The sequence below is a fragment of the Meriones unguiculatus genome, chromosome X (genome assembly GCF_030254825.1).
Source record: "Meriones unguiculatus strain TT.TT164.6M chromosome X, Bangor_MerUng_6.1, whole genome shotgun sequence".
NCBI lineage: Eukaryota > Metazoa > Chordata > Mammalia > Rodentia > Muridae > Meriones > Meriones unguiculatus.
In genome coordinates, this window is record NC_083369.1 from 112,042,122 (window position 1) to 112,062,497 (window position 20,376).

At 39.5% G+C, this 20,376-nt stretch overlaps 1 pseudogene; it reads right to left on the bottom strand.

The window, feature by feature from the left end:
• Positions 1–18,604: 18,604 nt before the first annotated feature.
• LOC110540387 (large ribosomal subunit protein uL6-like) lies at positions 18,605–19,301 on the bottom strand (annotated as a pseudogene).
• Positions 19,302–20,376: the final 1,075 nt, after the last annotated feature.

Consider the following 20,376-nt stretch of genomic DNA (forward strand, 5'->3'; position numbering starts at 1 on the left):
GGATAGGTGAAGATCCTTTCCCAGTCTATAGTGTGTAATTAACTAAAATCTGTACACCTAATTAAGCTAAGCAAGAAAGAGAACCCTGAGTAAGATGATCAATCCTCACTCAGAAAGGCAAAGGGCAGACATCGGAAGAGGGAGAAAACAAGGAACAGGAAAAAAGCCTACCACAGAGAGCCACTGAAAGACACTACACAACATGGTATCAAAGCAGATGCTGAGTCTCATAGTTAAACTTTGGGTAGAGTGCAGGAAATCACATGAAAGATGGAAGAGACAGAAAGACCTGGAGGGGACAGAAGCTCAAGAAGGAGAGCAACAGAACTACAAAATCTGGGTCCATGGTTCTTTTCTGAGACTGATACTCCAACCAAGAACCATGCATGGAGATAGTGTAGAACTCCTGCACAGATGTAGCCCATAGCAGTTCATTCTCTAAGTGGGTTCCCTAGTAAGGGAAACAGGGGCTGTGTCTGACATGAACTCAATGGCTGGCTCTTTGATCACCTACCCATGGGGCGTGCAGCCTTATCAGGATGCAGAGGAAGACAATATAGCCAGTCCTTATGAGACCTGATAGGCTAGGGTCAGATAGAAGGGGAGGAGAACCTCCCTTATCAGTGGAGTGGAGAGGGGTATGTGAGGAAATGAGAGAGGGAGGGTGGGGTTAGAAGGAATAAGGAAGGGGGTTATAGCTGGACACAATGTAAAGAAAATGTAATTAATATAAAAATAAAAAATAAAAAAGATAAAATTTAAATTCTCAGATAAATGGTTGGGCCTGGCGGGGGAAAGGGGAAAAGCCCACTTTGACTTTCATTTTGTGCATCTTGGAATTGTATAATGCAAATACTTCGTATCCCAACTGTGGATCCCTCTTTTGTCTTTTCCAAATCCTTCTGCCCCTTCTTCTCCTCCTATGCTCCTCTCCTAGTCCACTGATAGGGGAGGTCCTCCTTTCCTTTTCTCTGACCCTAGCTTATCAAGTCTCATCAGTACTGGCTGCATTGTCTTCTTTCTCTCTGGCCTGATAAGGCTGTATGTCTCCATGGGAGGTGATCAGAAAGCTTACCATTAAGTTCATACTAGAGACAACTTCTGCTCTTTTTACCAGGAACCCACTTAGAGGCTGAGTCTATATGCTACATGTGAGCAGGGGCTTTAGGTCCTCTTCATGGATGGTCCTTTGTTAGGGTTTTTAGCCTCTGCAGGACTCCCAGGTCCCAGTGCATTAATTTGTTTGTTGGTGTCTAAGTTTTTGAGTTCTTTCTATATTCTGGATATTAGTCCTCTATCAGATTAAGGGTTGGTCAAGATAATTTTTCAGCCTTTATGCTGTTGTTTTGTTCTGCTGACAGTGTCCTTTGCTTTATAGAAGCTTTTCAGTTGCATGAGGTCCCATTTATTAATTGTAGCTCTTAGAGCCTGAGCTGTTGCTGTTCTGTTCAGGAAATTGTCTCCTGTGCCAGTGAGTTTGAGACTCTTCCACACTTTTACACAATAGAATACTACTCAGATATTAAATACAAGAAAATCATAAAATTTGTAGGCAAGTGGAAGGAACTAGAAGAGATCATCTTCAATAAGGTAACCTAGAAACAGAAAGACAGGCATGGTATATATTGACTAATAAGTATATATTAGTCACTTAGTATAGGACAGCCATCTATAGAAATAAAGAAGCTAAACACTACAATGGACCCTAGGGAGGGTGCTTAAATTTCATTCAGAACTGCAAACATGATAGACACTAGAAGCACTGCAAGGGAGGAAACAGGATGGGACTATACTATAGAGGGTCCTATGGAAGGATTCACCCAACAGGGGTTGGAAGCAGATGCTGAGACTCAAGACCAAACTTTGGGCAGAGCATAGGGAGTCTTATGGAAGAAGAAAGAGGTAGGCATAGAGGGACATTGAGGGGACAGGCACCCCACAAGGAGACCAACAAAACTAAAAGACCTGAGCTCAGGGCTTCCTGCAGAGACTGAAGTAACAGCCACAGAAAGAACCTAGATCCCTTGATCAGATGTGGCTGATTGGCAGCTCATTCTCCATGTGGATCTCTGAGTGAGGGGAACAGTGGCTTCCTCTATCATGAACTCAGTTGAGTTTTCTGTGCTCACTTGCCCCTGATGTTGCAGCCTTGCCAGGCCATGGAGGAAGAGGATCCAAGCAGTCTTGGTGAGACTTAACAAGGTATGGACAGATGGCAATAGTGGAGAATGCCTCCTTTCAGTGGACTAGGGGAAAGTGATGAGGGGAAGAGGGAGGAAGGGTGAGACTGGGGGAGTTGAGGAATAGGGCTTCAATCTGGATAAATAATAAATTGTGAAGACAAAATTAAAAGTAAAAAAAAAATCTAGTTATTATAGTACATTAACCAAAAATAATTGCATGAAAGCTAATTGCATTAACTCCATCACTGGTTCTTTAGTGCACAGATTTACTGTGTTAGTAAATATGCACCATGACTAGTTAATAGTTCTATTACTCTATTTGAAGTCTTTCATCTATGATTGGTTTCTGAACATCTGCTATTCAGAAAGCAAGGCCTGTGGTTGTGTCATCTCTGTCTCCCCCAGTGAGAATTTCATGTGGCATTACAAAAAGGAATAAATAAAATAAGGAATTAACCAACAAAGTGCAACTATGAATTGTAAGTACTAACTCTTAAAAGTTAAATCTAAATGAAATAAATATAGCTGTAGAGGAAATATATCTGGCAAGGGCAACATTGATACCATCAGTACCCAAGAGGCCCTAGATATGAAACCAAAGGATATTAGTGAGACTAAACTCAAAAGTATGACAAATGTGAAGGTCCAACCATAGAAGTCACTGGTAAAGATGTTATTTATTTATTTATTTATTTATTTTGCCAAGTCTGATGACCTGAGAACAATTCCAAAAACCTACATGGTAAAAGAAGAGAACTGAATCCTACATATTGTCCTCCAATCTTGACATATGTGTTATTTCATTAATATGTGTACATTCATGTACACACAAACATAGACAAATGAATAATTTTGAAAGTTTGAAAATATTAGAAGCCAATTCACATTAAATAAAGTGTATGACAGGCCATCAATGGAAAGCACAAAAATGGCCAAGCCATATTAAAAAACATATGTCAAGGCAAAACTTCAAACTCTTATTCTAGAACCCCTGCACACATGTAACCCATGGCAGTTTAGTGTCCAAGTAGGTTACATAGTAATGGGAACAGGGATTGCCTCCGACACAATCTGATTGGCCTGTTCTTTGATCACCTCCCCCTGATGGGGGAGCAGCCTTACCAGGCCACAGAAGATGACAATGCAGCCACTCCTGATGAGATCTGATAGACTAAGATCAAAAGGAAGGAGAGGAGGACCTCCCCTATCAGTGGACTTGGGGAGGGGCATGCCTGAAGAAGGGGGACGGAGGGTAGGGTCGGGAGGGGAGGAGGGGGGACTTATGGGGGGATACAAAGTGAATAAAGTGCAATTAATAATAAAAAATTAAAAAATATCTTCATATTTATTTTCAACACCATGTTGAAACATTAGTGGAATCTATCCCAAGACACCCTCATCAAACTATTTTTGACATAATTTTCTACAGAGAAACAAAACACTTTTCTGTGATTTTCACTGTTTACAATCGTAGAATATTAGTAGCTACTATTATGGGTTATTTTTTTCTTATAATTTTTTCTATAAATACATAAACAAAGCAGGAGAGTTTGGCGATGTGTTGCTAAAACTTTTAAATGCCTCATAACAATAGCATTTTCCCATTTATCAATGGGGACACTTTGTACATTTTCAGGTTCCATTGAAGTTTTTTTTTCCTGGAACTGTACTAATATACATAGCACAGAAGCATCATTTTTTATTTTTTATTTTTTATTTTAATTTTTATTAATTACACTTTATTCACTTTGTATCCTCCCATAAACTCCACCCTCCTCCCCTCCTAATCCTACCTTCCCTCTCCCTTTTCCACACATGCCCCTCCCCAAGTCCGAGGATAGGGGAGGATTTCCTCTCCTTCCTTCTGACCAGAGTCTATCAGATCTCATCAGAAGTGGCTACATTGTCATCTTCTGTGGCCTAGTAAGGCTGCCCCTGAGGTGATCAAAGAGCAGGCCAATCAGTTCATGTCAGAGTCAGTCCCTGTTCCCATTACTATGGAACTCACTTGGACAATGAACTGCATGGGCTACATCTGTGCAGGGGTTCTAGGTTGTCTCTATGCATGGTATTTGGTTGGAGTATGAGTCTCTGGAAAGACCCCTGTGTTCAAATTTTCTGGTTCTGTTGTTCTTCTTGTGGTGCTCCTGTCCTCTCCAGATCATATTATTTCCCACTTCTTTCATAAGATTCCATGCATTATGCCCAAAAGTTGGCCATAAGTCTCAGCATCTGCTTTGATAGTCTTCAGGGCAGAGCCTTTCATAGGCCATCTGTGGCAGGTTCCTTACTTGTTTCCTGTTTTCTTCTTCTTCTGATGTACATCCTCTTTGCCTTTTGGTATGGGGATTGAACATTTTAGCCAGAGTCCTCCCTCTTGATTAGTTTCTTTAGGTGTACAGATTATAGTAGTTTTATCCTATATTATATGTCTATATGAGTGAGTATATACTGTGTGTGTCTTTCTGCTTCTGGGATAGCTCACTCGGAATGATCCTTTCCAGTTCCCACCATTTACCTGCAAATTTCATGATTTCCTTGTTTTTTATTGTTGAGTGATATTCAAGATCAACTTTGAACTTCATTTGGAAAAATAAACAAATTAAAAAAATAGTGAAAAAATCCTATAAAATAACTTCTGGGGTTATCGCTATTCCTGCCTTCAAGCTGTACTACAGAACAACAGTAATGAAAAATGCATGGTACTGGCATGGAAACAGACTGGTGGTTCAGTGTAATAAAATAAAAAACTCAAACCTATGGACAATTGATTTTTAACAAAGAAAACAAAACCATGCAATGGAGAAAAAGGATATCATATTCAAGAAATGGTGCCAATCTAACTAGATGTCTAGGTGTAGAAAAATTTAAATAGATGCATATTTATCTTCCTGCATGAAACCTAAAGCCAAGTGGATCAAATACCTCAACATAAAGCTACATACACTAAATATATCAGAAGTAAAAGTGTGAATAATCTTGAACTCATTGGAAACAACTTTTTGAACAGAACACCAGCAGCTCAGGCTCTAAGATAAACAATTAATAAATGGGACCACATGTAACTGCTACATTTCTGTTATACAAAAGACAGTGTAAACAAAACAAAATGGCAGCCTACAGATTGGAAAAAAGATCTCTACCAACTCTACTTCTGGCAATGGGCTAGTATCCAAAATATATAGAGAACTCAAGAAATTAAACATCAATAAAACAAATAGTACAATTAAAAATGGGGTACAGAATTAAATATAGACTTTTCAACAGAGTAATCTTGAATGGCTAGGAATAACTTAAAGACATGCTCAAGGGGACATAGAGGGAGAGGAAGGAGGAAGGGTGGGACTGCGAGGATATGAGGGAGAGGGCTTCAACTGATATAAAGTGAATAAAGTAAAATAAAAAAATAATAAAAAATAAACATGAAATAAACGCTTAACATTGTTAGTCATTGGAGAAATACAAATCAAACCAACTTTGAAATTCCATCTTATATCCATCAGAATGATTAAGATAAAAAGCTCAAGTGACATCACATGCTGGTAAGAATACAGAGCTAGGGAAACACTCCCCCATTGCTGGTAAGAATTGCAAACTTCTACAACCACTTTGCCAGTCAGTCTGGCAATTTCTCAGAAAATTAGGAACAGATCTACTTCATGACCCAGCTATACTACTCCTGGGCATATACCCATAAGATGCTCTACCATACAACAAGGGCATTTGCTCAACTATGTATAAATAAAGCAGCTTTACTTGTAATAGCCAGAAACTGAAAACAACCTAGAATGTTTGTCCACTGAAAAATGGAAAAAGAAACTGTGGTACTAGTATTTACATATTAAAAACAAGGAAATCATGAAATTTATAGGCAAATGGATGGAACTAGAAAATACTATCCTGAGTGAGCTAACCCAGATCCAGAAATACACACATAGTATGTGACTCACCTTTAATTGGGTATTAGATCTGTAGTACAGGATAACCATGCTACAATCTACAGACCCAAATAAGTTAAGTATCAAGTATAGGGCCCAAGAGAGGATGTTTGAATCACACTGAAAAGAGGAAATAAAATACATATCTGGGATGGATAGAGGAAGGAAACTGTGTGGGAGAGGGACTGGGAAGACCAACACATGTAATCAAGTGTGGGGGAGATGGTGGGAGAGAAAACTGGAATCAGTGTGGGGCATCTCTGAAATAATTTAGAAATCTAGGGCATAGCAACTCCCAGGAAAGTATAAGGATTATCCTAGGTAAGACTCTTAGCATTAGGCCTATGGAATGTGAAATGTTTGCCTCCTATAACCAGGCAAGACTTGCAATTTAGGGATGGTGAAACCGATCTAGCCACAAAACCTTTGACCCACAATTTTTTTGTGCCTATAAGCAGTACAGGGATAAAGAAAGAGCAGAAAGTGAAGGAATAGCCAACCAATGACTGGCTCAAATTGAGTCCCATGCCATGAGATAGAACCCATCCTTGAGGTTATTAATAATATTCTTCTATGCTTGCAGACGGGAGCCTAGCATAACTGTCATCTGAGAGGCTTCATCCAGCATCTAATGAAGACAGATGCAGAGCCACACAGCAAAACATTAGGCAGAACTCAGGGAACCTTGTGGAAGTGGGGGAAAAACAGATTAAAGTAGCCAGAGAGGTCAAAGTCACCACAAGAAAAGCTACAGAATTAACTAACCTGGGCCAATAAGGGATCACAGTGACTAAACTCCTAACCAGAAAACATGCATGGGATAAACCTAGGCCCTCACACATATGTAACACATGTATGGCTTAGCCCTCATGTGGGACCTCTATCAGGAGGAGCAGGGGCTGTCTCTGACTGTGTTGCCTGCCTTTGGATCCCTTTCCTCTAACTAGCCTAGCCTAGTCTCAATAGAAGATGTACCCAGTCCTATTAAAACTTGATCTGTCAAGGCAGGTTTATATGCATGGGAGGGCTCCCCTTCTCTGAAGAGAAAGGAAAGGGGCAGAGGGAATGTAAAAAGGTGGGGGGGGATTAGGATGAAAGAAGTGTAGAGAAACTCCAATGGGGATTTAAAGTAAATAAATAAATCAATCAATGAAAAAAGCAAACAACAACAAAGATGATAAGGGATTGTGGTGTGGAACAATGTGAAATATGGCCTCTTACTGAGAGGATAATCTTACTACCTAGTTCAGTATTACCTCAACCATCCCCAAAACACAGACTCATCAGCACTTAGTATAGAAATTTTAGGTATGCCTCCCATTTTTATGCAACACTCTACATCTTTTACAGTCCTCAAATTATACTATTTTTTTCTGACGTTGACTTACTTTGAGGAAAGAACTGATACAAATCTTCTAAGTTCCAGTGATTGAACTGATGAAATTCTTCAATGTGACTGCTTTATAAATTTTTTATTTCTCTTGAGTTAACATACATATATGTATGTGCATACAGACGTATTATTATTATTAATATGTGCATATTATTACCAGAAATTGATTTAAATAACCTAATTCAATTGTGAATATTTCTTTCTTTCTTATCCATTTGTCAAGCCAGTTCTGGTCTTTCATAATCATGGTATTAATTTAGCATTACATACAGTAATTAAGTTATGAAAAAATGACAAGAGGCTATACTTCCTCCCTGGATCATCTTTGTTTAAGTCATTTATATAAGAAAAGACAATGCCTGTGCACTGACCCAGATAAAATACATTCAGTTTGCCCTTTTCATTCCCACCTTCAATTTTCTTTCTCTTATATATTGTCTTATGATTTCTATTTTACATTAGCATATTTTACCTAATAAGTGGCACAAGGGATGTTAGCCAGTCCAAAGGTGAATTCCTGGGCATGGCAATTGTCTACATAGACATAGAAAAGCCATATTAGTTACTGGAAAAACATGCTTATTTGATCTTTACATCAAAAGTTATATGAAAATTAGAACTTTGGTTTAAAGGAAATCTATAGTTTTTACTTCCTGCCTCTTCATCCAGGATGAATCTTTTTTTTTTTTTCAATGCAGTTTATTCAGGAATCTTGAACAATCATCTGACCCTGGGGAAAGCCAGCCCACAGCTTAAATAGCCTCTGGGTAGCCAACCCAGGCTTGCCACGTAGGCAATGCAGATAGGTCCACATACATGGAAGCAAGCCAGATCCTCAGCCTTAGCCAAATGTGGAATTGTTCGTGACAGAGAGCACTCACCATCGGGAAGGTGGAAGGCGGAAACCAGCTCCATCTTTGAGGCACAGCATTCCGCAGCTCTCTACAGTTCCCCCTTTTTGTTTTAGACGCATCAGGCAAGAGTAGAGGTCTGATCTCTGATATTAGAAATAAATTGGGACTTTGTACCGATGTTCATTTAGGTGTCATCCACCCAAAGAGCATCAGACCCGTCCGATACCTTTTTCTCAGAGGCGGGACCTGGGGTATCAACCCGCATGCAATCAGACATGCTCTTCTCTGGGTCCAAAGCGGATGACCCTGAGTGCAGTACTTAGCCTCGCATCCTGAGCGTAACATTTTAGCTTTTTATGGTATCCAACCATGCTTGGGGCGAATGTCCTGCTTCAATGGCTGTAAAGGCCTGAATGATCATGGCTGCATCACACTGTTGTGAGACTCTAATCTTGCCTGTCCAATCCCCATCCAGAAAGGCAAAGAGGATGGACATCAGAAGAAGAAGAAAACAGGAAACAACCTAGGAACCTACCACAGAGGGCCTCTGAAAGCCTCTGCCCTTCAGACTATCAAAGCAGATGCTGAGCCTGATGGGCAACTGTTGGGCAGGTGAACGGAATTTTAGGTAAGAACTGGGAAATAGTAAGAGCTGGAGAGGACAGGGTCTCCACAAGGAGAGCAACAGAACAAGAAAATTTGAACACAGGGAACTTCCCAGAGACTCATACTCCAACCAAGGACTATTCATGGAGATAACCCAGAACCCCTGCACAGATGTAGCCCAGGGCAGTCCAGAGTCCAATTGGGTTACATAGTAATGTGAAGAGGGACTGCCTCTGACATAATCTGATTCGCCTGCTCTTTGATCACCTCCCTCTGGGGGGGAGCAGCCTTACCAGGCCATAGTAGAGGACAATGCAGCCACTTTTGATGTGAACTGATAGACTAAGATCAGAAAGGAGAGGAGAACCTCCCCTATTAGTGGACTTGGGGAGTGGCATGAAAGCAGAGGGAGGAGGGAGGGTGGGATTGGGAGGGGAGGAGGGAGGGGCTTATGGGGGGATGCAGAATGAATAAAGTGTAATTGATGAAAAATTTAAAAAAAAAGGGGAAAAATAATTTAAGAACCTTAAATGACTTTCAAAAGTGAAGGAAAACATGGAGTTAGTCAATTGGCATGGAGCACGTCTCGCCCCTGGGGGCAATGGTCTCCTGAACCTACTCAGACCTCGGACACCACCACTGCTAGTTCTAGAACTGACGCAGGATGTTTCAACGAGGGGGTTAAGGCTTCTCATAATATTTCCTATAAGCCCACACCTATTTGTCTATATCCCCCATTTTTATTCATTATTAGCCAGATAGAGCCAAGTAATTGTGGTAATGATACTTGCTTTTTTGCCCAATGCTGGAATGCTAGTAAATTTAGGTATGCCCTGGATACTCGCATGCCTCACTGGCTGCCTGTGCCCATTGATGCCCCTCATGCTATGACTCTCTTCAGACAGAAAAGGGATCTTGGAACTACAGCCACCATTGTTACTACCACCTCATTGGCGGCTGTTGGAGCTACCACCGGGGCATTAGCCATGAGTCATACTGGGCAGACTGCTCAGACCCTGAACAATCATTTAGCCAATGTAGCTCATGCCTTAGTTGTACATAAAGGAATTAATGCTCAACTAAAAGGAAGCTTGATGGTGTTCAATCAGAGGATTGACCTCGTGCAGGAGCAAATTGATACCCTATGGCAAATCGCTCAACTTGGCTGTCAATGAAAATATGCTGGACTTTGAGTCACTAGCATATAACATGAGAATTTTTCCTGTGCTGCAAATCTGTCTAAACAATTGTCGAGCTATATTTTAGGTAATTGGACTGGAGAATTCGATACTACGATGGAGCAGCTAAGAGTGGCCATTGTCACAGTAAATTCTACCAGAGTGGACGCAGGACTAGCCACAGGATTATCAACATGGATTGCTGCAGCCATGAATCATCTGAAGGAATGGGCGGGCATGGGAGCGTTAGCAGGCCTTCTGGTGTTGGTCTCCTTGGTTTGCCTGTGGTATATATGCAGGATGAATCTTGAGAAGTTACCAAGCAGGACTTTAAATGCACTGTTTAGCTTCTTTGAGCCTTGATGAGTTTCAGCTAAAGCAGTTGGTTATATGGCTCTCTGTCTATTCTAGTAATATCATATGAATAAAGTTTGAATGTATTATACAAATATAAGATCTTTTTTGGTATTAGAATGCAAATATTTTGATACCTTAACTTTCCCTTCTTGAGAACATAAAGCACAGGGATGATCCATAGACATCAATTATTTGTTTTTCAGGTTAAGGAACAAGAAAATTTACTCAGAGAACTTTGATTGCTGCCAGTTTCCAAAGCATCATTACATACTAATAGCAAGCAAGAACTTGTATTCTGAGCCTACCACAGAGGGCCTCTGAAAGACTCTACCTAGCAGGATATCAAAGCAGATGTTGAGACTCATAGCCAAACTTTGGGAAGAGTGCAGGGATTCTTATGAAAGAAGGGGGATATAGAAAGACCAGGAGTGGACAGGTACTCCACAAGGAGAGCAACAGAACCAAAAAATCTGGGCATAGGAGTCTTTTCTGAGACTGATACTCCAAACAAGGACCATGCATGGAGATAACCTAGAACCCCTGCATAAATGTAGCACATGGCAGCTCATTGTCCTAGAGGGTTCCCTAATAATGGGAATAGGGACCATCTCTGTCATAAACTCAGGGGCTGGATCTTTGATCAACTCCCCCTGAGGGGTGAGCAGCCTTACCAGGCTGCAGAGGAGGACAATGCAGCCAGTTCTGATAAGACCTGATAAGCTAGGGTCAGAAGGAATGGGAGGAGGACCTCCCCTATCAGTGGACTGGGGAGGGGTATAGTAGAAGAAGAGAGGAGGGTGGGACTAGGAGGGGATGAGAGAGGGGGCTACAACTAGGATACAAAGTGAATAAACTAATTAATAAAAAAATAAATAAATTAAAAAAGTAATTGTATTCTAATTCTGTCCTTACTTAGGTATAGAAGTCAGGATATCTATCCTCTATGAACTGTAGTGGAGACCTATATAACTCCTAGCAATTTGGTAGAGGTGAGAGGTGAAGAGTTAAGAGGGAGATTTTGTATTGATTGTTTGAGAATTGAAGTAATTAGAGGGACTATCAATGCTGAGACTTATGGGCAACCTTTGGGTAGAGTGCAGGGAATCTTATGAAAGAAGTGGAAAATAGTATGATCTGGAGAGGACAGGAACTCCACAAGGAGAGCAACAGAACCAAAAAAATCTTAGCACAGGGGTCTTTCCTGAGACTGATACTACAACCAAGGAACAAGCATGGAGATAACCTAAGTCCCCTGCACAGATGTAGCCCATGGCAGTTCAGTATCCAAGTGGGTTCCATTGTAATAGGATCAGGTACTGTTTCTGACATGAATTGATTGGCCTGCTCTTTAATCACCTCCCCCTGAGGGGGAAGCAGCATTATCAGGCCACAGAGAAAAACAATGCAGCCACTCCTGATGAGACCTAACAGACTAGGATCAGAAGGAAGGAAAAGAAGACCTCCCCTATCTGTGGACTTGGGGAGGGGCATGCATGCAGAGGGTGGAGGAAGGGAGGGATTGGGATGGTAGGAGGAACGGAACCACGGGGGGGATACAAAGTGAATAAAGTATAATTAATAAAGAATTAAAAAGGAATAAAAAATACAAACTTTCTTTTACAGAAAAGAGCAATGAAAAATCAGGCAATATAAGGACAAAATATACAAGCGAACTTGTAACAGATGAGAGTAAAACTAAGTTTTCTTCATTTAACTCAGACATGTTTATTTAATTACATGCATTTCTATTTTAACACACTAGTGTGTTACTATATCATAACATATTCAATCCAAATTGAAACCTACTGGGAGCATGGTTTAGCACTGTAAAAAACAACTGAACATCAACCCATGCAGGCAAACCATGATACTGGTTTCAGTGTAATGCAGATTTCAACCCCAGAAGCTTCCAGGAAATAAAGCAATCTAAGTTAGGAACTCCAAGGGAGGCAAAAAGATGAGTGCCAAAAATGAAACCATATGTTTCCCAAGAGCCACTGAGTTTAAGGAGAGAAGATATAATTCCTTTGCAATAAATAGCCTTGTAATAGGAAATATTCTTGTATGTGATTGGACTCTCTTCCTATGTGTAAACTTGCTGCTATAACATTTTGACTACCTTAAGTCACCTTTTATTAATGCTCTTTAACCATTAAAAATAATTGCCTTCAACTAACAAGGGTGTGTTATAAGGCAAAGAGGTTACATTGCTATTTCACATTTCACTGAAACCCACAGTAATGTCCTACCTATAATACAGACATTGTGGAGCCAGGTTCTGAGCCAGTGCCTTTCCTATACTTAGTGAGATGAGCATTTCTTTCTAATAGCACTAAAGCTGAAAAGTCGTAATGCAAACGGGGAAACACATTCCTCACAATATAGACATACTTGAAACCCTGTGCATCTAAAACAACTGTGTTCCTAAAGAAGTAGCATCTATAAAAAATATAGAACAAGGGCAATGATGGTTACATATTTCTTTCCTTTTCGTTTTTCTTTAACATTTAGCTAATTAGTTTTCATATTGTTTAACGAAAGTAATATATATATATGTGTGTGTGTGTGTGTATATATATATATATATATATATATATATATATATACTGAAATTTTAAAGTCTGTGTATCTTCATTTTCTGTAATCATTGATCTTAATGATTTTTTTTTTATTTTCCAAAGTATCAGTAACCAGCAACAAAATAAACAAAAAGGACTCTATAACTTAGGATACACCTTTCCATGATTCAGACTAGAAACATGTTCTTTCTGTACTTCAAATTAACATGATGGTTTTTTATTAAGCTAGAAAGGAACAACATAAATCAAACAAGAGTGGAATCTTTCCCCCAAATAATAAGTAAAGAAGTATGATAGGGTTGGAAAGTACCAGATTAGCTAAAATTTTCCATTGCCCATTGTTTTTCGTAAAATAAAATTTTATACTGAATATGTTACAAACAAGCTGTGCCACTAGATATTGCTTCCAAAAGCACTCACAGAGTAGTAATAAAAAGCAAGCATGAACTCTAGGACATCTGCTATACCATTGTTATCAAATGCAATCATTTCGGTCACAAATCTATATCCGCTTCAGCGTTTTGTTGAAATATTAGTTTGTCTGCAGCATCTCCAATCTGGCACATGAGGGCTGACAGATGCTCTGGTTTTACCTCATCTTCAACTTACAGAGCTTCTCATTATACTAGTTAGAGCTCGGCAAACTATTTCTCTGTTTTGGAAGGAGGACAAAATGCCATCTGTCTCTGCATGGTTATCAAAACGAATGCTGCAGTGTGAAGAAACTTGTTTCCAAAATGAGAGTGTGAGAAGTTATACCCCATCTTCATCTTATTACAAATTACATATTTATAAATACATAGTATGCAAGGACTCACCACTCAGGTTATTTTCAGTAATTTCATGTTGTGAACGCTTCCAACCAAAGGGCATATCTCACCTATTCTAGCTCTGTTCATAACTCACACAGTTTATATAATCTGACACAAATTCCTAGCTAGAAGGCAAATATCTGTTTCTCTAGCAAGTTTCTAAGGTCATTTTTTAAGAGAAAGCAGGTGGGAGTCTTACTGTAAAAAGAATCACACTAAAACTTTGGCAGAGTTCAGGGAACCTTATGGAAGAAGGGGGAGAGACAAAAACCTGGAGGGAACAGGAGCTCCACAAGGAGACCAACAAAGCCAAAAGGCCTGGGCCCAGGGAAGCATGCAGAGGCTGATACTCCAACTAAGGACCATGCATGGAGAGGACCTAGACCCCCTGCCCAGAGGAAGACAGAAGGCTGCTCAGTCTCCAAGTGAGTTCCCTAGTGGGGGGGGGGGCTGTCTCTGACATTAACTCAGTGGCCAGGTCTTTGATCACCTCTCCCTGGTAGTTGCAGCCTTGCCAGGGCACAGAGGAAGATGATGCAGCCAATCCTGAGGAGATATGATAAGCTAAGGTCTAAAGAAGGGGAGGAGGTCCTCTTCTATCAGTGGCCTAGGGAAGGGTCATAGGAGGAGAAGAGAGAGGATGGGTGGTACTGGGAGGAGACAAGGGAAGAAGCTACAGACAGGATACAAAGTGAATAAATTGTAATACGTAAGTAAGTAAGTAAGTAAATAAGTAAATAAAAAATAAATAAATAGAATTGAAAATCAGGCTACATTCAGAGACAATAGAGAGAAAGAAGAAGGAAAGCCTGTAACAAAAACAGAAGGACAAGCAAATTTCAGTGACAGCCTATAACTCTGTAAAATGGGAAGTACAGGGAAGAAGAAGAAACAGAGGAAGGAGGGATCTATAGAGGCTGACAACACAGAAAATGTAAGACTTACATTGTCTGTTGTTGGCTTTGTTATCACTTACAATGAAGCTAGGATATTGACTAGGAAAGGTAATTGCAAAGAAGCACTGTCAGCTGTTCTACTCGCAGCTGCAACAAAGTGTGAGAACTGCTTAGAGTGTGACACTATGTTTAATTTTGATTCTCAAGCAACCTTAGATTTGAAAGTACAGAAATGGAAAAGTACTTTCATCATGGAGAGGAATTTTATACTTTACACTTTGAAGCCACAATTTTCTTCAGTGGAGTCATTAAAAATAAGGATCAATTGTACTTATGAAATTGAGATATGGAGACTGACTCCTGAGATATTCATCCTTTCCCTCCTTTGCCGACATTTAATGTTGCCTTCTCAGGGCCAATAATATATTCTTGCTAGCAACTGATAGGAATCAAAATATTCCTGGCATCCATATAAATCATATAATTTAAAAATTAAATTTTCATCTGAACACTTCACCCAAGACAGCTGTCAAAAAATTGATTAAGATTAGAAATATAAATGGGTTCTTTTTCCAGGGAGGGTTTCCCGGTATAGCCTTGGCTGTCTTGGACTCACTTTATAGACCAGGCTGGTCTTGAACTCAGAGATCCATCTACCTCTGCCACCCTCCTTACTGGGATTAAAGGCATGAGCCACCAAGCCAGGCTGTACACCTAAAGAAGCTAAGCAAGAAGGAGGACCCTGGGTAAGATGATCATTCCTCATCCAGAAAGGCAAATGGGATAGACATCAGAAGCAGGAGAAAACAGGGAACAGGACAGAAGCCTACCACAGAGGGTCACTGAAAGACACTTCCCAGCAGGGTATCAAAACAGATGCTGCGTCTCATAGCCAAACTTTGGGTAGAGTGCAGGGAAAGAAGGGGGCGTTAGAAAGACCTGGAGGAGACAGGAGCTCCACAAGTAGAGCAACAAAACCAAAAAATCTGGGCACAAGGGTATTTTCTGAGACTGATATTCCAAAAAAGGACCATTCACGGAGATAACCTAGAACCCCTAAACATATGTAGCCCATGGCAGATCAATGTCCAAGCGGGTTCCTTAGTAAGGGAAACAGGGACTGTCTCTGACATGAACTCAGTTTCTGGCTCTTTGATCATCTCCCCCTTAGGGGGAGTAGCCTTATCAGGACATAGAGGAGGATAATGCAGCCAGTCCTGATGAGACCTGATAAGCTAGGGTCAGATGGAAGGGGAGGAGGACCTCCCCTATCAGTGGACTTGGGATGGGGCATGGGAGGAGATGATGGAGGGGACAACAGCTGGGATACAAAGTGAGTAAACTGTAATAAATAAAAACAAACAAATTTTAAAAATTTTAGAAAGAAATATAAATGGTGTGAAAAGAAGCTTCCTTGATGAGGGCAAGAGCTCCACTTATCTATGGGTATGTTGATAAGTATCAAGAATGCAGCAATAAATTATACTGGTTTAGGTATTAGTAGATGCTCCTCTAAATTCCATGACTTGCTAGGCACTTGTGGTTGGACATTTTTACATTAAAAGGCATTGTTTTCTTCCTGTGGAACAGGCCTTATATCCAATTAGACAGCTATTGGTTACCCAAAGACATGAGCATCACTATTGTACCTTTAAGGATACCTTGCCTTGCTCATTGTTGTGGCTCACAGACTACAAAGCTGAATGGAACTGTTGACTGTCTTTCTCCCTTGGCAAATTACATAGAATCTTCTAGTACTATGAAAGTTAATCTTCAGAGAGGACACAGTTCTAGCTCAATTTCTCAGAGACTTGTGTCCAAAGTGCTTGTGCTCAGCATGCACTTTGGAATTTACCTTCATACTCTGGAGGCAATCAAGAACAACAGCAATAGCTTGTATTGTTGGGGAGTTGCTTGAAATCCCCTGAAATTACCTGAAAGGATGTTTCTCAATCCTAGTACTGGGTTTTTATTACTTCATCTATAGCGTTTAGGGTGAGCATTGTCATTCAAGTAGCAGAGCTTCATATTTGTATATGTGTGCATGTATGTATATGTGTGTATATTCATTTTTATATTTGTAATTTTAGGTAAATATAAGACGATGTGATTGCCTATATTTTTCTAAAATAGTTATTGTTATTTATCAGTCATTCCTTCCTCCCCTGTATGATACTCTCTTTTTCTCCACTCCTGAGTTAGAGCCCTCCACCCTCATTTTTCCATTTATTTCTTAATAGCAAATAGAAAGCATTAAAGAGAACCAAAAGTGCAGAGAACAACTGATACAAACATTAAACCTAACTAAGACTCAGAGAACATTGAGAAAGACTTGGCAGAAAGATTGTAAAACCAGAGAGAGGCTAAGGAAGTCTGATGTAAGTTTATATTTTTGGTATTTGATGGGGAAGCTATACAAATCAATCTTAGCAGCATGGCTGTCTAAACAAGCACTCAACAATGTCAATCCAAGTTGATATACCAGTGTGGATGGAAGAAATCTCACAAGGCCCTACTCCTAGATGGAGAACTAAAGGCATTTAAAGACTGCTGAGAGGGACAAACTGTCTTCTCCAAAAATGAGCCAATATAAGGTCCACAGCCCTAAAGTCAAGTCTAAAAAGGTGAAATGTATAAAGCCCTGAAATAGGAGCAGTACTAAATGGAGTTAGCAAGTTGTATTTATATATTTCTCTATTTGTATCAATAAATATTAAATAAAAGAAAACCATAAACTTGAGAGAGGTATGAGGGAATACATGACAGAATAATTGGGAGAAAGAAAGGGGTGGTGATGTAAATACAATCATATATGGAAATTTAAAGTGAATTTAATTTAAACAAATAAATAGAAATGGATGTTATTTCCTTTCTTCAAAGTCAATTGTTTGTATATCTTTTGTAACTTTGGATCCATCTATATTTTTTGTGAAATGAAGTTCTGAAAGCCTTATATGAACAAACTATCAGTTCAATTCTCATTTGTGTTAGTTAACTTTACTGTGTCACATATCACAGACACATGCTACCTCTACAGAAACAGAGCTATCTGGCAAATGGTGCTCTTGGTCACAAAGATGAATAAGGAGACAAATGGAGTGCTTAATGCAAATTCATCCTTTTGCTTGGTAAAGAATGATTAAAGGTCAGTAGAGTATCTTGGAATATACAGGAAGATCACTGAAAACGTTAAGACCATCTGGAAGAGTCTTTGACTATACCTTACTCTGCATTTTATTAGGTTTCTAACACTTCCCTACTATAGACTTTGGGCTTCTGACTCTCCCTTAGTTTTTGGTACTTCCTAATCATACTTCTATCAGATCATATCAGGAATGGCTGCATTGTCATCTTCTGTGGCCTGGTAAGGCTGTTCTCCTCTCAGGGGGAGGTGATTAAAGAACAGTTTCAATCAGTTTCATTTTGCACTACTCGGAAAGCCATTCCCAACACTCCTTTATCAAGGTAAAGGGAAATGGGATTATATAGACAGTCAAAACAACTGAGCTCAAAATTTGCCTCATCTAGTAACTAGAAACGTAACATGAAGGGACTTGTTTTCAAATTTATGGAAGCAAAGACAATAGCAAAAATCAATGATTTGGGAGTTGCTTAGAGTTCCCTAACCTCTTTCCACCAAAGGTTTTTTTTTTTTTTTTTTTTTTTTCTTTTTCAAATAAAAATAATTAGAAGATATAGTTACAATTTGGGGTTAGAGAACTTGCATTCACCAGGCGATTGATTCTATGTCCAGCAAGAAATGAATTAATGAATGAGCAAATGTAGATTATTATACTGATATTACCTCTTTTTTTTTCAAGGACAAACAAATCAGTGAGTTTTATTGTTCCAAAAGACACCCCAAATCAAACTTATAATTCAGGATCTTGTTTCTGGAGCAGGGTTAACTTAGGTCTTATTCATCAGCCTGCTGCACAGTTCCCTTTTCAGACACATAGATACCATCCAAAAACTTTCTGATATCCTTGTTTTTAACTGTTGTGGCTTGCTGAATCAAAGCCGCTGAATTTCAGATAAGTTCAATATCATTTCCTTCAAGGATTAATTCATCCTTCTGGGCTTGAGAGACAGAACAAGCAACACCTGTCCTCATTCGAACCCGGCGGATGTATTTTTCATCCAAGAAATTTCGGATTTCAACCAAAGACCCATTCTCCTGGATAACAACGTTGATGGGGAAGTGAGCATATACAGACCTCATCTTGTAGTGGAAACCCAGTGTAACACCTTTGATCATGTTCTGAACATGACTGCAGATGGTTCTGACAGTGGCCAGTTCCTTTCTGTTACCCCACCATTTGTCAACCCGGAGCCTCTTCTTTTTCTTTCCGAGAAGACTCAGCTCTACATTGATGTGATTGAAGTCCCTCCGTAGGGTTCTCCTGGGGCCGTTCACAATGACTGTGCGCCCCTTCAGAGTGATGTCGACATTTTCTGGGATGTCGACCATCTGATTGCTGAGAATGGTCTTCATTCTCGCAGTAGATGGGGCAAAGACCTGATATTATCTCTTTTCTTGAGCAAAAACACTATCTGGCACAGAACAGTTGCTCAATATATTTATTAACACATTAAAAGAATTAGAAATTTAAATGTCATCAAAGTATAACATGACATTAAAGCATTGCCACTGCCACAAATTATTTTAAATGTCTCTAAGACTTTCAATATTCCCACAAAATATCAAGATGGTAACAACTATCAACTGAGAAGGTATTACACAGATATATGAATTCAATAATAAAAGATACATTCCAATTTTTTTTTAAAGTTTAATAGGAAATGCTTTAGTGGATATATATTTTTTTATTAATTACCGTTTATTCATTTTGTATCCCCCCATAACCCCTCCCTCATCCCCTCCCGGTCCCACTCTCCCTCCCCCTTCTTCGCTTATGCCCCTCCCCAAGTCCACTGTTAGGGGAGGTCCTCCTCTCCTTCCTTCTGATCTTAGTCTATCAGATCATATCAGGAATGGCTGCATTGTCATCTTCTGTGGCCTGGTAAGGCTGTTCTCCTCTCAGGGGGAGGTGATTAAAGAACAGACCTATAGATTACATTCCAATTTTTAAGAGAAATAATGGGATTCTAATATGATGATAATAATGATGGTGATAGTGATAATGGTTATCTATTGATACAATTTCCTGGATGCTTCCTTACTTACTCTAAGTTTGCTGTTCATGTACACTGCTTTGCTTACCTTACAATATTCTTGTAGTGCATATATAATTATAATGACTTTACATATATGCTGCTGCAGCTCAAAGAACTTAAATTGCTCTCCAATGTTCTACAGCTAGGATTTTCATCATCAGACTTTGAAGCTCCAACAGCTTCTGATCACACAACCTTGTTTATTGTGCATCCAATATCTAACCCAATAATTAGACTAAATGGATGCCTAATTTAATAAAAGCTTATTGAATGAAGGACTAACTCCAATATTACTGTTCTCAGCATTCTATATACTGTCATTTACAATTCCTAATCTTTTTCATTTGCTCCTGATGCTGTGTTACAAAATGTATGTGGTATTTTTATACACATTTAGTGAAA